Source organism: Sciurus vulgaris (assembly GCF_902686455.1).
Source record: "Sciurus vulgaris genome assembly, chromosome: 7".
Classification (NCBI taxonomy): Eukaryota; Metazoa; Chordata; class Mammalia; order Rodentia; family Sciuridae; genus Sciurus; species Sciurus vulgaris.
Window position 1 is genome coordinate 145,632,728 of NC_136467.1, and position 16,362 is coordinate 145,649,089.

The following is a 16,362-nucleotide window of genomic DNA, read 5'->3' on the forward strand; positions in this document are numbered from 1 at the left end:
GAAGGCACTATTTTCTGTGATAAATATGGTAAGTTTATAGATGAAGACTCAATTAGTTGACTGCCATGTCACCTCAGGAAACACTGCTAGAAGGTAAATTTCTCCTTTGGTCTAGTGAAGTACTAGAATTTCAGAGAAAATGAGTGAGAGGTGAGCGATTTGCTCCAGAGCACTGGAAGAGTTACAGTGGACTAGAACTCAATTCTCTTTAAAATGAAGATAAGGGTCAAGTGAAAGAAAAAAAAATGTGAATAAATGTATATACCAGCTCTGAGAGCGTCACTATTACCTCGCCAACAGCAGTAGTTACCTTATTTTATGTTACAAATGTAGTATGTGGTTAATTAGAAAGTATAAAGTTGTGTAAAGAAGAAAAACTAATCAAGAGTGATGGCAATTAACATTGCTCTTAGCTTTGGTAGATTTCTGTTTTCTTTTTCATTGAGATACTTTCCAGAACATATTTGGATATTTAATTTTATATTTTGCCATTTATCCTTAACATTATAAAATAAGCATCTCTTGCAATTTTATAGTCTTCTTAACATAATATTAAATGGCTGCATAGTATTTTATTAAGAATGGTAGTTTATTTAACTATTCTTTTGTTAACCATTTGGACTGTTTCCAGGTTTTCCCTATAATAACAGCAATGTAACAAACATCTTTATGAGTAAAAAATTTTTTTGTATTACAGATTACTAAGCTAAAGAACACAAACATTTGTGGGGCATAGTAGCACACATCTGTAATTTTAGTTACTTGGGGGGCTGAGACAGGGGGATTGCAAGTTCAAGGCCAGCCTAGACCCTGTCTCAAAATGAAAAGGAGGATGATATTCTCCGACTCTATCCATTTACCTGCAAATGTCATAATTTTATTCTTCATAATGGCTGAATAATATTCCATTGTGTATATATACTGCAATTTCTTTATACATTCATTTATTGAAGGGCATCTAGGTTGGTTCCACAATCTTGCTATTGTGAATTGAGCTGCTATGAACATTGATGTGGCTGCATCACTGTAGTAAGCTGATTTTAAGTCCTTTGGGTATAAACTGAGGAGTGGGATAGCTGGGTCAAATGGTGGGTCTATTCCAAGTTTTCTAAGGAATCTCTACACTGCTTTCCAGAGTGCCTGCACCAATTTGCAACCCTGAAGGATGGATTGTACCAAGGAAAATGAGAGGTGGGGTGGGGGTGGGGAGAGGAAAAAATAATAGAATGAGACAAACATCACTACCCTAATGTACATGTGTGATTATGCAAATGGTGTGACTCTACTTTGTGTACAACCAGAGAAACAATAGTTGTACCCTATTTGTGTACAATGAGTCAAAATTAAAAATAAATAAATAAATAAATAAAAAAACTAGGAAAGACAGAGAAAAAAATAAAAATAAAATAAAAAGGGGTGGGGGTGTACCTCAGGGGTAGAGTGCTTGCCTTGCTGTGCAAAGCCTGGAGTTCAATCCCCAGTATTGCAAAATAAATATTAAGTAATTAAAAAATAAACATTTGTAATACTTATGACATTCAGTCATTCTCTGAAAGGACTATGATCTGTTTACATATGTACTGTTGTTTCAAACTTTCAGTTTATTTACTAAATTTAAATTTATTATACTTGTATTTAAAATGAAATAAAATAAGCACTCTTTAAATTACAGAAGTAATGTGTGATCATTGTAAATGTGTCAAGTTAGAAGTTATATTACCCCATCATGCTATTTCTCAAAGTAATTACCATTTAGAGTTTGCTGTATATTCTTCCAGATTTTTGATATGCATATACTGACATTTATTGTAGCTATTGTCAGTATTAAAAACACGCAGAGCATTTTGCATTTTGTTCTTTCTCGTTGATTGCCATGTCTGTGACATCTTGTCACACTGGCACATGCACATCCACCTCATTCTTTTTAATAGCTGCGTGGTTTGAACATAGCACGATTTCGTTATCCCGTCTCCTTTGATGGACATTTGGGTTAGTTCCAAATCTTCTCCTGTGACGATGCTGCAACCAGAATTCTTGTATCTGCGGTTTATGTTTAATGAGCATTTACTGCTGCGAAAATGTGACTTTGAAAATAATCCTTGGCAAGATGCTTCTCTCTCAGTGTGCTGAAACATACAATATTTAAAATTTTAAATTTGAATTGAGTCATTTCCATTAAAACCAGGTTAAAAATCGCAACGATCTTTTCCTCTTATATAGGAATGAATCCTCTTGCTCCAGATGGGACATAAAGCTCCTTAAATTGAAATTCATTGCATGGGGGTTCTGATGGCCCTTAACAGATGGAGGAACAATCTCATTTGGGCGGTTATGTAACTCGGCGATTATCATGGAGCCCTCCACAGCACCAGGCGGAAGGTGGCCGAGCCTGGCTCTGCAGCCAAGGCAGGGGACCAGGCTGTGGGTTCGCGCTTCTCATCTTTTGTATTTATTTGCTAGTGTCAATAAGGCGACCTGAGCTCTGAGCACTGGCCTGGGGTAACGCCTGACCTTGGACTCTCAGAAATCAAACGTTCGGACGCCAGTTGGAATCCAGATAGTTTCTTCTTGGTGACCCGCGGGTGCGGATGTTCCCTCTCCGAAAACCCCATTTCACAAGCGTGCCCGACGGTGGCGCTAGGAGAAGGACGTGGTATTAATGTTAATTCAGTAGAGGTGTATGAGTGTTAGGTGCCAAGAACTGTTCTCAGTGCTAGGCATACAAGTGCAAGTAAAATAGATGAGAATCTATTTTAGGTGTCACAGAGGTGACCCTGCCACCTTTAGCTCAATGAAGGCATGGCCAGTCAAATTCCACTGAAGTTTAGCCTCTATGCACTGTATTTTTGGGGGGATGCTGACTGACACCTTGTCACATGTATTAGCAAATCAAAAAAGACCCTTTGGGCTGATCCAGTCAACGAGAGAGCTACTTTTCCTCCTGCCCCACCTTTGGGGGGCTTTGCTGAAGTTAGTAGGCAGTTCCCCTCCCCCCTCCCTCCCTCCTTCCTCTCCCTATTATAATGTCCAGAACAGGCATCTGGAACAGCAGTTGGTACACAGTAGGTGCCGAATAAAGTTTTAAAATGTATATATTTTTAGTTGTAAGTGGACAGAATACCTTTATGTTATTTTTATGTGGTGCTGAGGATGGAACCCAGGCCTCACGTGTGCTAGGCGAGCGTGCTACCACCGAGCCACAACCCCAATCCCCCAAATAAATTGTTATTGATTAAATTTCTCCAAATAATTTTTGCCTAAATGTCAGACGTAGGATATCTTTGGGGTATACAAGGAGAAGTAAAATGCTATTTCTACCTTCTAAGATCTTATATCTAGCTAAGAGAGAGTCATATCAAGCAAACTGTCTCAAAATAAAATATAAAAAGGGCTGGGGATGTGGCTCAGTGGTTAAGTGTCCCTGGGTTCAATCCAAAACAAAACAAACAAAAACCCTTTATGACATACATACATACCTAGAGCATATACCTCCATACCTCCATATACCCCAACTACAGTTACCATTCCTCGTTTTCTTATTCTACTCAACACACCCCAAGACTTTTAAATCCACCTAGCACCGGCAAACCAGCCTGTGCTTCAGTGTACGTGAGAATACGTTTTCTATCTGTTTGGCGGAGGCAGCCCTGGTTCATAGTTTGTACTTGTTTGCAAAGCTGGTATAAATATTTTAGGACACAATTGAGATTTTCTCATGAAAACCCATCCTTCTGTCTCTCTGGGCAGAAGTTTCTAGCTGTGGAGAGAAAATACCATTAAATAATTGTGAAGATCCTAATTCCATGGCATCTGAGACAGGTGGATCTCTTCTACAAAGGTTTTGATGAGCTTAATTTTAGTTATGACAAGGCCCAGTTTTGTTATTTAACCTTAACCTAATTTGATCACTGTTTTTTTTTTTAACCTGCTCCTGGTTAAAGGTTGTAGTGGGATAGACATACCAGAATCCATTGAGCTTTCAAGTCAGTAGCACAATCTGAATCACTGCTTTCAGACAAATTTGTTGATATTTATTGTAGGGTTGCTAGGTGTCTTAAATCTAATCTTCCTTCTTATATTTCTGCATATTAGGAAAAACACTGCATAAAGCAAAAAACCTTGGATACTTTCTGTAGAATAACGTTTGAATGTACAATAACGAATGGGTGAAATTTTAATTTCGCTTCAGGTCACTTTTAATATTCCACCCATAGATGGCAGCAAGTGACCGATCTGCTGAGCCACCAGGCCCTCCAGCCAGTCCTCAGCTGGTGGGTCTATTGTAAACTCACCCTAAAAGGGACGAAGGTAGAAAAGACTAGATCACATCTCTGGAGAAGGCTGTATTCAGCTGTCTGAGTTGTGGACTTCCGGTTAGGTCTGGAGAACTTGTTCTGTTCTGATTCTTTTTCTGAGTCTCCATAAGAACTCCTGGAGCATCCAAGGAAGGGCCCTACAGGGAGGGCGTGGGGCTCTGGGCTTCCCCGGATGGCCTGAAGTCTTCTGCTTTGACTCCTTTGCTCTGAGCATTATGAGATGAAAGTTCTTCTGAAGATTCGACCTTGTCCATTTGGTTCCTGTGGTTCTGGGCTCTGTCTCTCTTATTTCCAACCTCCCAGCAGCGTGCATCCTTGGGCGGCCATTTCTTGAGTCCTGCTAAGCACCACTTTCCCCATGAAGTTGGAGGGTCAATGTGCAAGTGACTTTAAACAGAATAACTTAGCGTAAGCCTCAGTGGGCCGATAGGTATGTGTGCGTTTTTTCCCTGCTGGTTGTTTGTCCAGTGCTCTGCCAGATACTTTATATATATCATCTCATTTGCTCCTTACTCTCTCTCTGTATCAGGTGATATGAATTTGTTTGACCAATGAGGAAATGGAAAGAAATTAATCTGTTCAAAGTCACCAATTCAGTTTGATCTAATTCGACACATTTAAGGAGACTCTTTCTCAGGATTCGGTAAGATTTTGACCTTCTTGACTAGTGTGTTGGATTACTGCCATGTAAATATCAAAAGATGTAACTGTTCCCTATTCTTGAAGACTTTATAATGGGAGGTCTTAAACATCTGGGAAAGATATAAAGGCAGCAGAATCTGAGAAAACCAAAATTATGGTATGTGGGGGAGGGGGTCCTTGGAAGACACGGGAATAAAAGAGTTGTTCTAGTGTTTCGAGGTTTTCTTTTTCTTTTCTAACTTCTTAAAAAAATCTTTTTTGTTCTTTTTAGATATACATGACAGTAGAGTGTATTTTGACATATTATATATACATGGAGTCTAAACTATTTAATTAGAATCCATTCTTGTGGTTGTACATTATGTGGAGTTACACTGGTTGTGTATTCACATATGAGCAAAGGAATGTTATGTCCAATTCATTCTACAGTCTTTTATATTTCCATCCCTCTCCCTTCCCTTCTTTCTCCTTATCTAATCCAATAAACTTCTATTCTCCTCCGTCCTTTTTGTGTGTTAGCATACACATATCAGAGAGAACATTTGGCCTTTGGTTTGGGGGATTGGCTTATTTCATTTAGCATGAGAGTCTCCAGTTCCATCCATTGACTGGCAAATGCCATAAGTTCATCCTTCTTTATGGCTGAGTAATATTCCATTGTGCCTATATACCACATTTTCTTTGTCTATTCATCTGTTGAAGGGCACCCAGCTTGGTTCCCTAGATTAGTTATTGTGAATTGTGTTTCTAGGTTTTCATAGAAATGGAAGAGGCTTGGAGGTATGGAAGGTAAACAGGGACTTTGACTGAAGTGAAGCTATAATATCTAACTTGCAGTTGCCCTTCATTGTCATAGCATTAAGAACTTGCTAGCATGATCTTGTTGCATGGGCCAAGTTGTAGTAAACTGGATTCTCAAACTCTTGTAGGGACCTAGGATCTGTATCTACTCTCAAAGTGTCTCTGGTGGTATAAGGCCTCCTGAAGCATCAGCAATAGTAGAATCCCTACCTTAGAGCCAGTCAGCACATACAGATGCTCAACATCATCAGGAAAATGCAAATCAAAGCCATGATGAGATACTACTTCATACCAACTGGGACAGCCAAAATTAAAAAAAGTCAGCAGCAAATTTTGTTGAGGATGTGGGAAAGTTGGAACTTTCATATTCCGCTAATGGGAATGAAAAGTGGTGTGGCCATTTTGGAACCTAGTCTAATGGTTTCTCAAATGATCAAACACGGAGTCACCATAGGACCCTACAATCCCACTCCCAGGTTTAAACTCAAGGGAAATGAAAATGTATGAGCACACAAAAGTTGGCACTGCATGTCTATAGCAGCATGACTCACAGTAGCCAAAATATTAGAAATAACCAGATCTCCATCAGCTAGTTACGGGTATATCCATACAGTAGAATTTTATTGAGCAGTAAAAAGGCATGCGGTACTGATTCATCTAGATGAACTTTGGAAACATTATGTTAAAGGAAAAGGTCAGTCACAAAAGACCGCATGTCGCATGATTCAACTTAAATGAAAATATCTAGAATGAGCAAATCCACAGAGACAAAAGATTCATGGTTGCTTAGGGCTGGGGGTAGGGTATGGGGGGTTGGGAGGGTGAGAACCAAAGAATGCAGTTTCTTTTTGAGGTTCTAAAACTGCGATTCTGGTTCACCAACCATATTACACTAAAAACAATTGAATTATATACTTAAAATGGCTAAATTGACTATCCTGCAAATTACTTCTAACAAAGTGGCTTTCTTTTCTTTTTTTCTCTTTCTTTCCTTTGGGATCCACTGTCTGCTGTAGCTCCTTATGTAGGACTTACTTTCCAGGTTCTGTTCTGAACACTTGGCCTGTGTGGATTCTCAATCTTTATGGCAATCTCACCAGGGAAGTGATTTAAGTCTGTCTGTTTTACAGGCGGGGAAATCAAGACACAGAGGGATGAAGGATCTTGTCCAAGGTTACTAAACTGGGGAGGGGATGCTTTAGAATCACTTGGGGAGAAGTGGGAGGACCCCAGAATCTCTGCTCTTAATCACAGGCCATACGGCTTTGGAAGAGGTCATTGTGTGCCACCAGCTGGTCACATCCTCCAGTATTCTACACATAGAAGGCACACTTAGGGTGGCCTGGCAGAGTCAAGTCTATTGCTCTGATCTGGAGCTCTCTTCAGTACATCACCTCACCTGAACGCCTACGGGTTAGCAGAATCTGGGTTCTGTTCCTCCTCATTACCATTGGTCAATAGCCTCACTCTGCCAGGATCATGTAGGACATTTTACGAAATGGCCATTGAATGGAGAAGGAGAGGTGACCCTCTCCAGGACCCTCTGCCCCAGAAGGTCTGGGGTCTGGGTTTCTCTAGGGCTGGATAGTGAAGGGGTGGTCTGTATGCCGCCAGCAGAGCTATTCACTGGAAAGGCAGATTTCCAGGAATCGGATTAACTCTTCCTTAATTTGAGCCTAATTTGTTCCGGCATGGCACTCGTGTGTGTGTGTGTGTGTGTGTGTGTGTGTGTGTGTGTGTATAATTTTTTTTTTTTTTTTTTAATCATTATGATGAGTCTGAGCTCTTCCAGAGTGTCAGCACGGTTTCCAAGCCAGGTGGAGCTGGTCTGGAGCTCCCCTGGGTGGTTGGGAGTTCATGATAACCTGGTGATCTGCAGCTGGGAGCAGGTGATTATTAGCACCCAGTTTTAACTTTTGTAAGCAAATGGTATCTGTAGGCAAATAGAGCTGACGGGACAAGAGTCTATCAGTAATTTCAGGGTGCAGTCTGGTGACCAGGACACACCCAGTGCCATCCACATACACAGGAGATGGTTTTTGCTTAGAATTTATAATTATTATATTTGAATCTGGGGGCGGAGTCAAGTTGAAACACGAAGGTGATGCTGTGTGGCTGTTAAAACGAAGACAAGGAAGGAGCCGCCTATAAAATTGGTTGGGGATTTGGGAATTTATAGAGGAAACATGAAATAATATGCAAGCATAACCATGAAATATTGCCTATTTCATTCTTCATTATGTATTACCAGAAGATTTCAAGGGAACAAAATTTACAGGAAGATCTTATTCAATGTAAAAGAGTAGTTCTTTTCTGTATGAAAAATAATAAGTTGACTCTCTCTTATCCGAAATGCTTGGTACTAGAACTGTTTTGGACTTCACATTAAAAAAATTTTTTTATGTGTTCCTTTTAGTTATACATGAAAGTAGAGGGTATTTTGACATATCAAACACACATGGAGTATAACTTCCCATTCTTGTGGTTGTGCTTGATATGGAGGGACACTGGTCAGAACATAGGAAGGTTATGTCCAATTTATTCTACTGTCTTTGACTTTGGATATTTTTAGATTTTGGAATATTTGCTTATAGATAATGAGATATTTGGGGGAAGGAACCCAAGTTTAAGCAGAAAATTCATTTAAGATTTCACATAAACCTTATACACATAATTTGGAGGTAGTTTCATACAGTATTCTATTTATTTATTTAGGTACTGGGGATTGAACCCAGGGGTGCTTTACCACTGAGCTACATCCCCAGTCCCCACCTTTTTAATTTTTTACTTTAAGACAGGGTCTCTCTCAGTTGCTGAGGCTGGCCTCCAACTTGCGATTTTCCTGCTTCAGCCTCCCAAGCTACTGGGATTACAGGCTTGTGCTATCACATCCACCTCATGCAATGTTCTTAATGATTTTGTGCAAGAAGCAGTTTCTTGGTGTGGAATTTTCAACCTGTTGTGTCATGTTGGCACTCTGAAATTTTCCAATTTGGGAGAGTTTGGGGTTTTGGATTTGGGGATATATTAGGAATTCCATATTCCATGTGTGTTTCATTGTTAAATCTCGTTAGGATGGGAGTGGATTGCAGTCTTTGGAGACAGATGGGATAACAAAGCAATCCTTAACATCTCTTAAATGTCTTAAGGTCCCAGAGAATTAAAGAAAGCCTTCTTGATGAGCATAGGATCAGATTCTTCCCCATTGCTAATTCTACAGTCCTTCCTGCATCATTCCCTATCCCTAAATCAGATGGACGTGCCCCATCTCTGGGCTTCTCCTGCCCTTTGTGGCGTTGACAGTTGGTTTTCTGTGAGACCGAGCCCTCTCTCTGTTCTGGCTTTTCAGTCTTCCTCCTGGAATTGCTCATTTGCTCAGTTCCTTTCTACCGCTGTTCTTCGAATGGCTCCAGACAGAGCCCAGCTTCAGAGAACACTCTGCTGGTTATTTGTAGTCTTACAAGTGATCGGTAACCTTGAGGGTTTCCCTCAAGGGGATTTCTGCCTCCGTGGGCGACGTGAGATTGCAGTATGTTCAAAAGAACACTGAGGTTGCTGTGAGGGTGGGCGACGCCGCGGGGACAGCAAATCCAGGCGGAAGTCAACAAAATAAATTTGAGATGAAGAGGAACAACACAGACAAAGGGAGCCAGGACAGCTCCAGCTCCGGCGGGGACAGCGGGAGGCCGTGTGGTGGGTGGCTCAGCGTGAAGGAAGCTCACAGGGATGGACAGATGGGTGGAAGGGAGTTTTCCCAGAAGTCGGGCTAAGCCTCCCACCAGGTCCGTAATTCCATGTAAGCCACGACTGGATTTAGCCATCCACACGAAAGGAATCAATAGTGATGGCTTCTCAGCTTCGTTTAGGTAAATCTAAGATAGATGCTTTCAGTGAGAGTATTTAGGACAGGAAAAGAAGCTGCAGCTTAAAGCAGGTGAAGAATTTTGGTCTTTTAGATTCCACCTTTCTCCTTGAATCCTTTCGATAATGATAATGACAGTGACAACAGGGGGTGGTATTGTTATGGGGTGAGGTTTGGATGAATGTACGTGGAAAGTTCTTCATTCGCTCCTGTCACTTCTCAGTATTCAACTGGACAGAGGACAGGGTAGAGTCCTGGGTGGGTCCAGGGGACGGCCTGCCCCACAACCATTTCTTCCCTCTTACTCTCAGAGCTTCATGTTCCCCCGTCCCCTAACTCTTCCAGCTGGCAATGTGCCAAGCCCGGGGGGGATCTGTGGTTTTAGAATCACCCTTGGACGACTGGCCCGGGGATGAGAGTGGGACCCACTTCGTCGACTGGGACTTTGAGCCACTGAGGGATTCCGATGAGAGAAATGTGCTGTTCACCTCCATCCTCCTGTTTGCACGGGGTTGAAGACACGAAGGTGGCAGTTGTGTCCAGCATTTTGTGCTTCCGAGGGGGGCTTCTGCGACGGGAGCTGAGCAGAGAGAAAGCGAGAGCCAGCCTGTGCGGAGACTCGGGGATGCCGGAGTTGCTTCCCTCGCCGAATCTTGTTTTGTAAAACAAACTTATCATTCGGGTTGCGTTCAGTCCATTCTTTCCTTCCTTGGAGATAAAAGCATCCACGCTCTGCTGGGCACAGTGGTGCATGCCTGTAATCCCAGAGGCTCCAGAGGCTGAGGCAGGAGGATCTCAAGTTCAAAGTCAGCCTCAGCAACTCAGTGAGGCCTTAAGCAACTTCATGAGACCCTGTCTCAAAATAAAAAATAAAAGGGGCTGGGGATGTGGCTCAGTGGTTAAGCACCCTTGGGTTCAATCCCTGCTACCAAAAACAAACAAACAAACAAACAAACAAATCCTACCTGAGTACTTTAATCACACTCTGCCTCTGCCACATGAGAGGAGCCAGTACTTGTGTTTGGGAGGTAAGCAGAGTTTATCCCACGTCCCCTGAGGCTGAGCTGGCTTTCTGCTGCCTGGCATTTCAATCATTTTAATCATCTGATTTTGTGCACACACATTAGAGTTTCACAAATAAAGTCCCTAAAGAGAAAACAAAACCAAATTAAAAGTTGACTTAAATAAATTGATCTTGTAAAATCCTTTTGGAATAAGAGCTGAGGAAACAAATGTGTCTCCCGTGCTGGGTGTTCGGAGTGGTAGGCAGGGCAAAAGTCCAAGAGGAGAGAAAACCTCCAACCAAAGAAGCACCAGGAGTAATCAGGGACTCGGGAGAGAAAGCCCAGCTCTCCGCTCCAGGGCTTTTGTGCCAGCAAGAGCACCTTCCGAGCAACCAGGCAAGTGTCTTTCCAGGTCACGTCTAACGGATTGGCACCTCTTCAGTCTGTCATCACCCCAACCCCAAACTTCCCAATCAATACAGAGAGACAAAACGCACCCTTGACGTGTGTGCTCGTTGGACGGCCAAGCATAACTCCACAGCGGTGACCCTGATGGAACTTAACCTGGGTGGGGGTCCTAAGTGGAATGAAATACTCCACTAATTAATTGAAAAATTGCCAACGGCGGGCAGAACACGGTGGTGGGGCCAGGTAGGATTCAAAGACAAGACTCGAAACTCAGTGGTGTACGAGTGTTTATTCTTGGCATATGCGCAGACCACCGCGACGCGCATGTAAGGTTGTGAGCTCTGTAGGAGAAACCCCAAGTCAATGTGCCACCAGAGACACCCGATGGAAGAGATTCCCTGCCACCAGAAGGGCGAGAAACTGCTTTCTAGGAGGGCAGACTTTGAAGGGAGCCTTGAAGGGCAGGTCACATTCAAATTTGGGAGAGTCAGAGAAAAGGGACACTCCAAGCAGAATAAACATCATTATAGAAGAATACTGTATTTTAGTTTAGTCGGTATTATAAGGGGCAAAATAAGTTAGTGCCAGATGATAGAAACTAAGAGTCGGGTAAGGTTGTCATCCCATAGGCAATGGGGAGTCACAGAGTGTTTAGGAGCAGGGATGACTCTTACTTTAGGAAGATCAAGCCAGTGCAACGAGTGGGATGATCAAAACCACATGTTCACTTGGGAAACACTTGTGATGGTTTAGATAAAATATACTGAAGTCCTTACTAGGTACGTTAGTCAGTTTTCCATGACTGTAACAAATATTTGAGATAAATCAACTTATCAAGAGATAAGGTTTATTTTATCTCAGTTTTGGAGATTTCAGTCCATGACTCACTGGCTTTGCTGCTTTTGGGCCTGAGAGGCAGTACATCGGGGTGGCAGAGCATGGAAAAACTGCTTGCCTCATGGCCAAGAGGAGGGGGAAGAAAAAATAAAGAGGAAGAGGAGGTCTGGGGTTCTGTGATGCCCTTCAAGGACTCTCCCCAGGGACTAGAAGATCTCCCACTAGGTCCCACAAAGTGCCCACCATCTTCCAACCCGACCAAGCTGGTGACTAAGCCTGTAACACATGGGCCTCTGGGGACATAGGAAAATCTGGCGTTAGGGTTACAGAGAGGACAGCGAGTGGGGGGTGGATGTGGATTGTAGCTGTAAACAGAGAGCTGGTGGGAGACAGCGAATGCAGCTGGCACGGAGGGATGAGGAAGGAGGGCCTTCCCGGCCTGCAGGTTGTGTTTCATCAGAATCAACTGCTCCCTGCCAGCTCTCCATGTGGGACATGCTGCCCGAGCGCCTTGTGGATTTCCCATCTCCATCCGCTCACCAGGCAGCTCGGGGGACTCCTGGCCCCACGCCTCCCAGGCCGGCTAGTCATTGATGAGGCTGACAACTGGGCGGGTCTTGGTGACACTGGATGTCATCCAAGGAGCCTGAACTGGGACCAGCAGGCCTCCCAACTTCCAATACCCTTCACTGGTAATCACATTAGGCTCTGATATTTGCTAAGCTCCTTCAAGGGCGGTCTCACAAAGAACATCGAAGGGCATACAGAAGGGAGGGTGTCGTGGGGGAAGGGGTCACCTCTGGATTCAAGTCCAGCTTCTCTGCTGGAAGGACAAGGGTCCCCGAGACCAGCATGGCAATGGCAGCATCTATTGAGAATTTCCAAGGGAAGGTAAAACCCAGGAGGAAGCAGAGTCTGATTCCGTGTGGTCCTGGGAAGTATTTTCCCATGGCTAGATTTTTATTTTCCTGGGTTTTAACCTTACTAAAGAGAGTTTTCCTCACACAGGTGCATACAATTTGGTCCTTGCTACTTTTCTGAAATCGTTTCCTGCCACCAACCTATGAACACCCTGAACTCTGGCTCAAGTTGGAGCCTTGGAACTTGAACTTGATATGCCGGTTCTGCATCTCAGTGCCCTGCAGCTCTTGCTTCCTCTGCCTGGAATGACCTCCCTCCAACTGTGGCCTCCGGGGCCAGCGTGAAACTATGTCCTGGGTGCCTCCCAGGGCCCCAAGCATGCTGGCCGACTGAATTGTCATTGATGGTCACTCTGATCTCTGCAGGGCCTCCCTCAGGGCTGGGACCTCCCCTAGTTCGCCTCTGGGTCTCTGGCCTAGCCCAGAGCCTGCAGACGGAAGGGCTTCTGCCTGAAAGAAGAAACACAAAATCAGCTAACGATCATCAACTTGGGGTGGAGTTTTGTTCTCCTGATGTATCTGTTCTCACATTGGCACAAAGGTGACTCCTTTTTCCCCCTGTATTTTGTGAAGCATTTTCATTTAAGCATGTTTTATAACATTTTTTTGTGTATTTATTTTTTTAATGTGGTGCCGAGGATCGAACCCAGTGCCTCACACGTGCTGGGCAAGCCTTCCACCACTGAGCCACGACCCCAACCCTCCCAGATTTTTTCACAGGTGCATTCTGGTTGTATATAATGGTGGGATTCCTGTAGGTTCACCATACAGAGATATCATGTGGCCACGATTGCTCCTCAGCACTTCCGCTTTCCTTCTCTTCTCCCTCCCCCAGTCCCTTTCCTCTGCCCTACTCATGTCCGCAGACTGTGGCTCTTCTGATTAGGGGATGATGCTCTGGGCCCCCTCCCTGGCCTTTCTCCAGGCCTCTGCTGGTTTGGATTCCTAACTGTGTTCTAGTTCAGCCCTCTTGCTGGCAAGGGAAAGAAACCATTCCCAGGAGACTGAAGAACAGGAAGAGTCATCATAGGGACATTATTGTACAGCACCCAATGGCAGGAAAGAAGTCTGCCCAGCTCTCTCAGAATGAGGACAGTCCACTCAGCCCCTTGCCAGGTGTTCCCCCAGTGCCTGTTGCTCCAGGTGCTGTCCTGGAGGCTGACGAGTCAGTGCTGACAGGATGGGCCAGTCTCTGTGGTCTGCCACCTGTCATCTAGAACGTGTGGCGGTGGACAGGGACTGCCAGACGAGCAAATGACAATCAGAAGGTGATATTTTGAAAGCGACCCCAGAGGAAACAGGGCGCTCTCTCATATTGGGTGGTCAGGAGAGTTCTCTTTAAGAAGGTGACATTAGGGTGAAGAACCGAGAGACACAGGGGAGTCCGTCTTGCGAACTGCAGCTTCCTGGGTCGGGGACAGACAGAGGGGAGGGAGGAGTGCTCCTGATGTGTCCGTGGGTCAGAGAGAACCACCGTGGGGTCCCTTTAGGACTCAGAGGGCTCACGTGCTCTGGGTCCCCTCTCTCTGCAGTGGCTTATCTTGCCTCTGCCCTGGGCCAGCATGACAGTTCACCCTCGCCGTGCACAGTGACATCACGGCTTTATCCATTCTACCAGCTCATCTGTCTCCTCCTTCGGGCATGATAACCAGAGTAGCCAGCTCCTCGCCCTCTGCACACCTTCCTCTGCCTCCGTCCTAGAGGAGGCCCTGGGCCAAGACCTCTGCTCCTCCTTGGAAGGGCTGCCGCCCTCCGCTGCCTTCTCTTCCCTTCTGTGGCCACCTGCCCCGACCTCAGGCCAACCCGCTCTCATTCCTCACCTGACCTCCTGCACTGGTCTGCCCAGGGGCCCCTAATTTCATGGTGCTCACCACAAACCCACCCTCCATAACAAAGAGTGGGCTTCAAAATATCACCTTCTGATTGTTAACTGAGGGGATGCTTGAGTGTGCACCCCAAAGTTCACCTTGGAAACTAACTTCCACTGCATTGGTGTCGAGAGGCGGGACCTTCCAGAAGCGACGAGGTCACAAGGGCTCCATGTTCGTGAGTGGATCAACGGCACTGTGATGGGAAGAGAGGGTGGCTCCATCCCTCGCTCGCATGGTGTACTCTCCTGCAGTTCTTCTTTCCACCATGGGAAGATGCTGCCAGATGTGGGCTTCTCATCCTCCAGAACTGTAAGAAATAAACCTCCGCTCTTTTTCAATTACCCAATCTCAGGTGTTCTGTTATAGAAACACAAAATGGACCAAGACAGCCTTTTTCATGGTGGGAATGGTGCATATTTGGGGTGGACTTTTCAGGTTCCACCCCCTTTTAGGGAAACACAAAGGGAGATGCTAAGATGGAATGGCTTGGTTTTGTAAATGGTGCCGAGGCATCTAACCCACTGTTTTGGAAGTCATTGCCAGTTTGTTCTTGTTATTATGGCCTTGAACTTGTGCTGGTTCTTAAAACTGTTCTTTTTCTCCTTTAGCCTCCTCTCTTCCTCTGATGAACACTTATTTGCACTACAATTATTAGCCCTTCATGATTGGTGTGTTGACTAGAGATTTTGTTCTTCCTAGGAGCTGCGTCTACCTTGGTTGAAATCTTCCCTGAGATCCCCATCAGGGTTGCTTGAGATAGCAAATAAAAATACAGGACACCCCGTTAAACTTGAGTTTCAGGTAAACAGAGAATCACGTTTTAGATCTGAATGCCCCACATATTGCATGTCCTGTATTTTTACCTGGCAATGCTCTCCTGCCCTTTGCTACCTCCCTCCCCACCCCAGTAAGCAGGGCTTGTTCCAGATCTGCCACACCTGGCTTTGGTTAGCAAGCCAATGTCTCGGTGTTTCCTGTGACCTGTGCTCTTCTAACAAAGCAAGGTACACCCTGATCTGGGTAGCGAGGCGTTGGGGGAAATGCTGCCCTGTATCTTTCCTTGGACACATGCATACCTCATCCATGAAAAGCCTGTCTGGTCATGATGACTTGCTTTTGATGGTGTAGAGTTCTTCTTTTACCATGTTTAAAAGACCTAGTCACCAAGAGGGCTTTTAAAACAGTTTTACTATTATAATGATGTGTACAACACACAATTTCCCTTTGATACCTCCTCTTACCTCTTGATCTAAGAATATTATGGCATTAAAGGCTCATAGAACCTTGGATCAATGAGTTTTACTGAATGATCCAATTCACATCAATGAAATTTTTACTGGAAACAACAGGCCTCAACACCCTTATTTTGTAGACAGGGAGTGAGAAACAAATCATTTCCATCCTGTTAAGAGCTAATTTGCAGCTGTGTCAGGGCCCAATAAGTAAATGAACTGTGGATTTAGAACAGATAATATTGGAACTGGTTCACATTCTGACAGTTTCTTTAGTCATGAAGGAAAGATAAACCGTGAGTTTGGGGCAGATTGGATGCTCAGGGACCCTAAGAAGAGATGTGAGCTTCGACTTGCTCATCTGAAAACAGGAAACAATATCCTCACCCTGATTCTCTGACAAGACAGCCAAAAGTTAATTTATTTAAAACGAATTGGATCGAACCAGATTAAAGTACATCAAAACTTT